Below are 9,206 nucleotides of genomic sequence, written 5' to 3'. Positions count from 1 at the left end.
TTTTAGTATATACAAAGTGTGGCTTTGTAATGAATTTTTTATTGCATTCCTGCATCTACTCTAATTTTAAAAACTTTAGAAGCCGCTTAAAATAGGTTATTAATAAACTCAAAGTGTGGATTTGTAATGATTTTTTCGTTGTATAATTATATTTAGTCTAATTGTAAAAACCTTAGAAGCAGCTTAAAATAGGTTTTTTAACTATTTTACTCAAAGTGTGGCTTTGTAATGCATTGTATTCCTGCACCTACACTTTCATCATAATAAAACCTATTTTAAGGGTTTTTATTATAATTAAAGTGTAGCTTTGTAATGACAGTCTTATTCAATTATTGTGTTACCATTAGATCCAAAATCTCCCAAAATTTATCTAAAACAAAGCACAAAAAAGTCTCGTAGATCAGTTTACTTAATTTATTGTTAAATAATGAATTTTTATTCAATATTTTCACCGTAAAAAATATTTTATTTCTCCTTTTTTAATTCGAACGTTTAATTTGTATTTCTCGGTAACTATAGTAAAACCCTTAACCATATAAGGCTGACGATACTCAAACAGATTCCATGACTACAAATAAAATAAATCGACAAGGGTAGTTGTTGAAAAATCCATTGGACTTTTGCAAAGTTTAACGAGATTTACTAGGAATAGGAACTGGAATAGGAGATCAAAAGGCTGAAGTCGTCCCATAATGAAGCTTGTTCACAAAGTCCGAATGACCCCTAAACAAGTTTATTCAAGTTCAGTAAAAAATATCACTGGGCTCAAAGTCTTCTTAAGTAAGATTCGCTAGTTGTAGAAGCTTTAGATTCGTTTTGTTAATCTTAGTCAAAGAGTAAGAATTTTTAATATAACTAAAAATCTTATAAGTATGAACTCTTTAGAGGTAATTTGATGAAGTAAAATGAAAGAACAGGTGCAAGCACAAAAAAATAAATAATGATTCTTCTATAATGATTTTATTATATGTTATCTTGTGTTAACGTTAAATAATGCATTTTAACGAGCCGTGTCCTTAAAACCTTAAATTATTATTTATACCCAGTGACTAAGGTAACTTTTTATATTGGTTTAAAGAGGAATTAAATAAATAAAATAAATCAGTATGAATTTTTGCAAAGCGTAGAAGTGGCTTTGCTCCTTTAATGATAACATCACTTTACTGAGGTTTATACGTCCTATGAATCCTATGATTCATGATGTTGAGTGGAGCCCACCAGTAATAGTGAAAGGCGCGAATGAGTTGGGAAAAAAAATACATTTCGATTCGTGGTTGCAAAGTCAGTTAAAAAATAATATTAAATTTTCTTGTTTATTTCATTTTCTTCCTATTATTTTCCTATGAACCTTCTATTGATAAATTGCTTCTTCTCGAAGTATAAATGCAAGTGTATCTATAAAGTTATTTGAATTATATTTGTGATAAAAAAGCAAATTTCAGTTTTAATTAATAATCTAGCTCTTAGTCGTAAGGACATTACATAAATTTCGGTTTTTTAATATTTCCTATTATTTTGTCTAATTTTATTTCAAAGGTATGCTATGTTTTAAAAATGAAAAATCGGCCGTTGTCATATTTTTAAACTTTTTTTTCTTATCTCAATCTTACGTGTTTACAGTGGTTCTCCTAATTGATTATGGTGTGTATGATCAGGTGTTTATAAATAATTTCAGAAATTGGTGCAATGATTTCTAACACACTCATAAACTTTCCTTCATCATTTAAAAAATAAAATTTAATAAAAAGATAACGACAAAATGTAAAACAGTGACATTTTCTTCTTTTTTTTTTTCATTTATACTTTAAGGAAGCTGAGTATAAATTTCAGGTTTTGCAGACCTCTGCATAGGGGTCAAAAAAGTCAAATAAAAAATAAAGCCCTAATTCGGTAATCCACTTTTACTTTACTATATTTCTCCTATAATCCTTGAAGGTACTAGAGCGTAACAAAATCTGGAAAGCATTAGTAATAAATATTCATATTTTAAATTTTTAAAAATATCCAAACAATAATCGTTCCAAAAATAAACTTTTTTATTCAAATCATTTCTACTTTTTGAAAGACTTCAAGATTTTCGTAATCACAGTAAGCTTGGCAGATGTTAGTATTTAGTAAGTGTGGTCCTTTAAATTAAATCAAGGAAAACCCAAAAAAGAACATAGTGTCTGATATAATGTACGTTATCTCTCCATCATATACCATGATTACTAAATGGAAGGGCTAATGGAGGTTGAAGTGAACAGTAATACAAACTGACAAGGTGTAGTATGTAGTGGCCATCATCACTAACTACATAATAAATTAAATTATTTAGTTAAAAACATTATATTTTATATATTTAATATTGCCGAATTAAAAAAAATAAGTCTTAAGGAAAAAGTTGAAGAACTTTCATACATGAGGGGGCTTTTGACTTCATACAGGATTTAACATCTTTTCGCCATTTACTTTATATTCTTGTCAACACTTCCCCCATTTTTTATATATCCGAATTTACGAGTATAGAATATGTTTACTCTTTAAAATCATATTACTTTTGGAACCGAGATGTAATCTTTATAAAAATTCTAGCATTGTATCTACAACAATAAAAAAAAATGTCCTTTCAACAAAGATCTCTCCCTGAGTTATCATATTTAGAAATTTATATCTGAGGAGGAAGATTGTTAATTATTAATTACTTAGTAAAGATTGTTTATTTTTTACTCCAGTTTAGGCTTTGTAGTGTTGTAGAAAGAGTAATTTGTTCTTATATTGATGATTATTTTCAATTAACAATACCATAAAGTGCCCAAATAAGAATGGCAAAGATTTTTTAAAATTTTGCCTTAGTCTTGCAGAAAGAATAAAATGAATTAGGTTTAAAATATTTCTTTGTAATTACTGATACTTTTAAATATTTGTATTACTAACTAACTATAAATAAATAACAAATTCTTGTTGTAAGCTTTAGAAGTATGGATGGGCATTATTGCTAAAGTGAATTAATATTTATAGCATTATTAAGGTGCATTAATATGGAACATTAGTCCCCAAACGTTTTACAACTAAAAAGAAAAATATAGAATAAATTCAAAATTGGAAGTTTTTAACATTAAAAAATTATTGAAATTGTTAAAATTAATCTGTACGCGATTATAAAATATATTAAGTTACTTAAAATGTCTTAATGAAATTATATGAATAGGGATGTATTCGGATGGTTAATCAAATATTCTTTTCAAATAAAAGATTATTTGTGCAAAAGATTGACGAATATGAAAGTATTCGAATTGTTTTACTTGAATAATTAATTATTTGTGTAAAATAATAACGAATATGAAAATATTCGGATGGTTAATCGTATTTTTTGCTGGAATCATTGATTATTCGCACAAAAAATTGTCGAATGCAAAAGTATGGTTAATAGATTTTTTTTGTTCGAATAATTGATTATTGGTGTAAAAAATAGGGAATATGAATGTATTCGTCTCTCGTCAATCGAATAATATTAGCCCAACTCTGCTCCTGAATAATCGAAAAAATCTACAATTATTTTTTCTGGTTAAATCTACAATATAGTTGTATGAAGCATGGCTTCAACCGCATTGTAAGACACACTTCACTTTTGGTTAGCTGGTTGGGTTTGAGTGGACTGTGTACTTGAAAAATGAAACATGATTAAATGTAATAAAATTCTATTGTTTGATGATACAAGAGGTGTAGGGGGTGACCGAAAGAAAACATTATGATTAGATTGTTAGTAGTATTTTGTATGACTGGGCTATGGAAATTGTAGATCTAACATTGGGGCGGTTGATGATGATGTGGATGTTAACTATTGCTATGTGGACTTACTTCTTTCTTCCCCCTGCATCTCCAAGCCTCTCCTCTCTCTGCTGCTGGGAACCACTCAAGAGAATCTACTCACTCATCTATATATTAATGATCAGTGAACAAAAATAAAGGATGGACGCTTCTCTGGTTGAGACAAGATGGCTATCTCTCATCTGGGTTACTTCTCTTGCCACCAAGAGCGCTGGAGGAGGCAAGCTTCGGATGCTGGCCACATGGGCGCCACTGGTCCTAAACATGGAAGCCTTTCCGATTCAACCTTTCCGTTGCCGCAGGTTACCGGAACAATGGTATATACAAAGAATTCTATGTCATTATTATTCTATAGAATTAAAATCCAAAAGTTTCCAATGATATGGCATCATGGTCTTCCAGTGACAGATAAATCACATAAGGTCAAATTACACATCGATCCATAGCGACTCTTAGACAATTCAATCTCCTACACTATCTCATATTCTTCTAATTACATACTGTTTAATTATAATATATGTTTTAAGTAAACAAGGCCGCACTGCTCTGGCTAATGTATTATTTAACCTCAAAATCGTTCTCAAGAGACGAGGTTCCAGGAAAATAAAACTTTTCATTTGATTTTTAAGGTATCTCTTCCAGAACCTTAATAGTCTTCTTGTGAATGACTACGATGCTATTCTTTAACAAATTATTTGTTACTGTACTACCAGGATTATAATTAAAATGATTTACTAGGAAGCAATCCACAAAAGTTCTGCTGCATTTTTATACTGTAATCGTTGTCCTTGTTTCCATGAGAATAAAAAAGATGAACAATACCACTTGAAAGGATTATAAGCATTACTAATCATAATACAACTTGAAAGCTGGAGTAGTGATACACTTTTTTCATTTGTCTCGGACCATATAAAAGATCTTACGATGTCAGTATTAGAAAACAGGCTAGACATAGTAAATCATTAAACATAAAGAGCTTTGAACAGAGAAACATCTATTTCCCAAAGGGTTCCATCAATGGACTCCTGGTTCCTCTGATGGTTGGAACATCCTGTACAACTCGGACCGGAAGCCAGGGGCCATCATAAGAGGTGGATGAAGCAATAAGGCACACTTAGAAGGGGGGTTATGCTCCCCTAACTCTGACAAACGGCATCAAAGCCAATAACTCACTGGCCCTTGTGAAAGTTTGCTGCGAGTTGGGAGTTACCTAATACCTCTAATAAGAGGAGAGTCTTCATTGTCGATGTCGTAACTCAACCCTTTTAATTAGAACGCTTCAGAGTTCCTTGGGTCCGAATTAGACTAACGAACAGGAATAAACGAGATGTTTTTTCCCCTCCGTCATTAATAAAATTTTTAGTGTTTATATTAAGACATCATTAACTGTTGCCTTTCTGGAAGGATACCCTTACAAAAGCACGGAAATGTCAAGTGCAAGTATCAGAAGTAATTTTGCCGCTCCAATTTAAAATTGATTAAAACAAATAATAAACATAAAAAAATAGTAAATAAAAAAAATTATTTGTGATGGGAGAAAAACATTTTACAATGACCTAAGGCTTCCCAACTGTTTCCTTTCGTCAATAAAAAATCTAGATTAAAACCATGTAGAAATATTCACGTTTTATAAAACATATTAAAGGTATTATTGATTGCTCAGTTGATAAGTTTGGGCAGCAGTAATCAGTACGAATCAAAACATAATACAATCATTCAAAAAACAAAGCCCTAACCGCAATATATGCCCTTTGGTATACAAGAAATACTCAATTAAATCGCCAATTTTAATAGTTTAATTCAAACTAGTAATGGCTTACGAAGTTGGAAAGTTAACTTTACCCCAAAGACTGAAACCTATACCGATGCTAGAAATTCTTCTCTAACCTCTCCATTTATTATTATCATTATTATTTATTTTATTTCCTTCCAATTTTTTTTTATTATTAAATTAATTATTTATTATATTCAATATAAAAATATAAGTTTTTTTCTTTCTTAGCTAAATTATATATATTGTAACCATTCAAAAGCCACAAGGTCGATCATGCTGGTGATAAAGAAATACAAATAGGAAAAACGATTCCGTCTGGTGCATAGTTTAGAAATTATTTAGTGACAATTGGCAAAAAAATGTGTAAAACAGATTTTGCTTATATACTAAAATACCGTCTTAATTTTTTTTAAAAAAAAACTTTTTTAGTAACAAATACATTTTATGACAGCTGATATCCCAATCAAACCTAACACTATCCTCTCTACGTATGCCGATGACACATGTTCCCGGTTAATAATAACCCTTTAATTCCATCCCAAACTCTCCAATCCCATATCACTGCACTCGAAGAATTGTTTCGTAATTGGAGGATTAAAATAAATCCCGACATATCCCATCAAATTACCTTTACTGTGTAAACCTGTAAACCGACTGCTCTACAGTCTCCTTTAATAATGTTGCTCTTACCCCTGTCGAACAGATCCGCTACCTTGGACTACATTTGGACAAACAATTAACCTGGAATCCTCACACACGGACTGAAAATACTGGAAACTGCACGTCAATTTAAACTATTACAGCACTTACTCGACAAACGGTCTAAACTACCAATTACTGCAAAAGACTGATTAACATGACTGTAATAAGCCCAATCTGGACATACGGAGTTGAGCTTTGGGGATCCACTAAACCTTCGAATTCCTCTCATATCGTATCATTACAATCCAAAATCCTGAATGCTCTTTACTTTGTCACAAATAAAATCATACCTTAATGTTCGATGTATAACCAAAATAGCCCAAACCAGATATCATTCCTTCCATTATAAACTCCCTAACCTCCCAAACCCACTAGTTTCCTGGTAATACTCCGAGGTGCCTGAAAAGTAAATAGCCACAAGAGACCTGGTTAATGTAGAAACGTCATTAGAGTGCTACCAATGGGTAGTTTCTCTACAGGCCTGTGTCACTGTGTCTACAACTGAGATCAAATTTACTGATTGTATAATATAAAAATAAAACTTTTTGGTTGGTAGAAACAAAAAAATTATTACTGTAATATGTTGGATAAAATAGTCGGTAAATTTAACTATTGTTTTAGTAATCAAATCGTTAAATTATAAACACAATGTTTTTATTTGACTAAGCAATGAAAGATTACGAGAAGTCGGTCAAGGACCATGGTTTAAATGTCTTACACAATGTTTAATTTTGCTTTTAAGTTATTACCACTGTGATTATTTTCGATATTAATAAATAATATTTAAAATTATCATGTTTACTATAGTTCTATACAAGTTACCGTTCGCTAGCTTTCTTCCTACCGATACTTACGGACGACAAATAGCCATACGACAATATTGGTACAACACCCATCTACCATTGACAGCTATCAGGACGGTCAGTCCCATGTTTGCACTGCCTCAAGTGTGTCAACACACTGCCACTACACTGAGATCCTGACATTATTCAAACCAAACCAGAGCCACAGCATAATAGCGGTTGGAAAGCCAATCACGCTATTCATGGCCTCTTTATCCAAAACCAGAAACACACAAATGGCTTGCAACAGAACAACTCTTAACAAGAAATTCTCGTATAAAGACAAATCTTCGGCGCAATAGTTAGTGCTACGAAGGTTCAGGGATTGATACAAAAAAAGATTAACTACTTGTTTTGCTGTCAGTGCATACAGTGTGATTCATTAATTATTCGAAGATATTAGTATGGGATTTGACTAAAGGCAATGTGATACCAAAAATATATGTAATAACAATCTAAGTCCATTAGATAATAAAATATACCAATAATCTACACTTGTACAGTATAAAGGAAAAGAAAAAAAAATGAAATAACCTGACAATAAATACCTCATAAAATAAATAAATTTAAATGTTTACATTTTTGACCGAATCTATATTCATCCAAAATGTTATGTTTCATACATAACCTTCTTCGGAAAAATAATAGATAAATATAAAGGTTGTTTGACAGTGACTGAGAAAGGTACCCCCCCTCAAATTTGAATAGAAATTTACGATGCTATCTATATAAAAAAAAAAATTACTACTAAATATACAATACTATTGTGGGAAAGAGGGAGGTAGGTAAGGACATCAAACTATTATATGGCAGTGAAAGTTGGTTCACTCAAGACAAAAATTTGAGAAGAATTATGCCTGCTGAAATGAGATTTTTGCGAAGAATTTTTGGCAAAACTAGGATGGACAGGATAGGGAATGAAAGAATAAGAGAAAAACTTCAGATACCCCCAGTGAAATCAGTGATTGAACACCGACAGTTCCGATGGTATGAAAACGTCTATAGAATGGAGGAAGACAGAGTACCAAGAATATGTATTGAGGAAAGGCCGACTGGTAGAAGACCACGAGGCAGACCTAGAAGAAGCAATGTGGAGTACATCCAACGACTAGGTCTGGAAAGAGGAAAAACTCCTCCACGCTGAAAGGCAATGAGGTCTTAATGAGGATGAGAAAGAAGAGGAAGATGCCATCCAGTGGCGGATACATGAAGCAGAAGGCTTGAGTAGCCTTCTTGGCCTATACCGGTTTCTGAGAGAGCCACATTGGTTTCTGGGTGAGATCCACAATGCATTATGAGTAAATATACTACACTCCACTCAGGCAGAGAGACAGAAGGCAGGATGAAAGAGGCAAGAGAACGTCATCCAATAACTGGAAGTCTTCAAGCAAAGAAGATCAACCATCAAGTAACCTACAACATCTACTTTTTTTTTTTGTAATATCATGAACCAATAATCAAAATTAATTAAACTAACCCTATTATTCAACTCTTTGGCTTATCTACATGTTATTATTTGCAATTTAAATCATTTCAGGAATAGAGGCTTATTTCCCTATTTATTTAAAACTCATCAAACGCAGTCCACTCAATATTACACCAATATCCACTAACTTTTCCTCTGGAGAACATCTAAATTAAACAGTGACCGCATTTTACATAAATTTTAATTATATATGAGGATAACGAATAAATAGTATTTTTTACATTAATATCAATCATAATATTATTCTCCTGTTTAATATTAAAACAAAATGAAATCTGTACGTAAGGTCCAGGGGAGCATTGCTTTGTAAGGAAGTACTGTTACAAGACCAGCGGTTGTGCAAGGAGGTGATTTGGTCAGAATCTCGTTTAACCGTGTAACAAGATTTTTACTTAAGGAAAGTTTTTATCCCAGTACCTTACCACTGAGCTACCTACCAACCCTGTTTAATATTATTATCCTCATTTCATTTGTATACTTTTACTGTATATTTTAATTTTTTTTTTTACCATCGTTTATCTTAATTCGTAGTCATCAATAGTTGTTTTTGTATTAATTAAAACAATATGTCATGAAACTATGTTAATTCTAT

At 31.7% G+C, this 9,206-nt stretch overlaps 1 protein-coding gene across 1 annotated transcript in view; it reads right to left on the bottom strand.

Annotated features, from left to right (window-relative positions):
* The window catches only part of LOC106682936 (ras-GEF domain-containing family member 1B), a gene marked incomplete at its 5' end in the record, with an annotated part of 139,453 nt that overhangs the window by 84,432 nt on the left and 45,815 nt on the right, over positions 1-9,206 (bottom strand). The gene's annotated exons all lie outside the window — the stretch shown is intronic.

The sequence above is a fragment of the Halyomorpha halys genome, unplaced genomic scaffold, assembly GCF_000696795.3.
Source record: "Halyomorpha halys isolate HHAL.00 unplaced genomic scaffold, Hhal_1.1 Scaffold453.1, whole genome shotgun sequence".
Taxonomy (NCBI): domain Eukaryota; kingdom Metazoa; phylum Arthropoda; class Insecta; order Hemiptera; family Pentatomidae; genus Halyomorpha; species Halyomorpha halys.
This window is presented reverse-complemented; position numbering and strand designations above follow the sequence as displayed.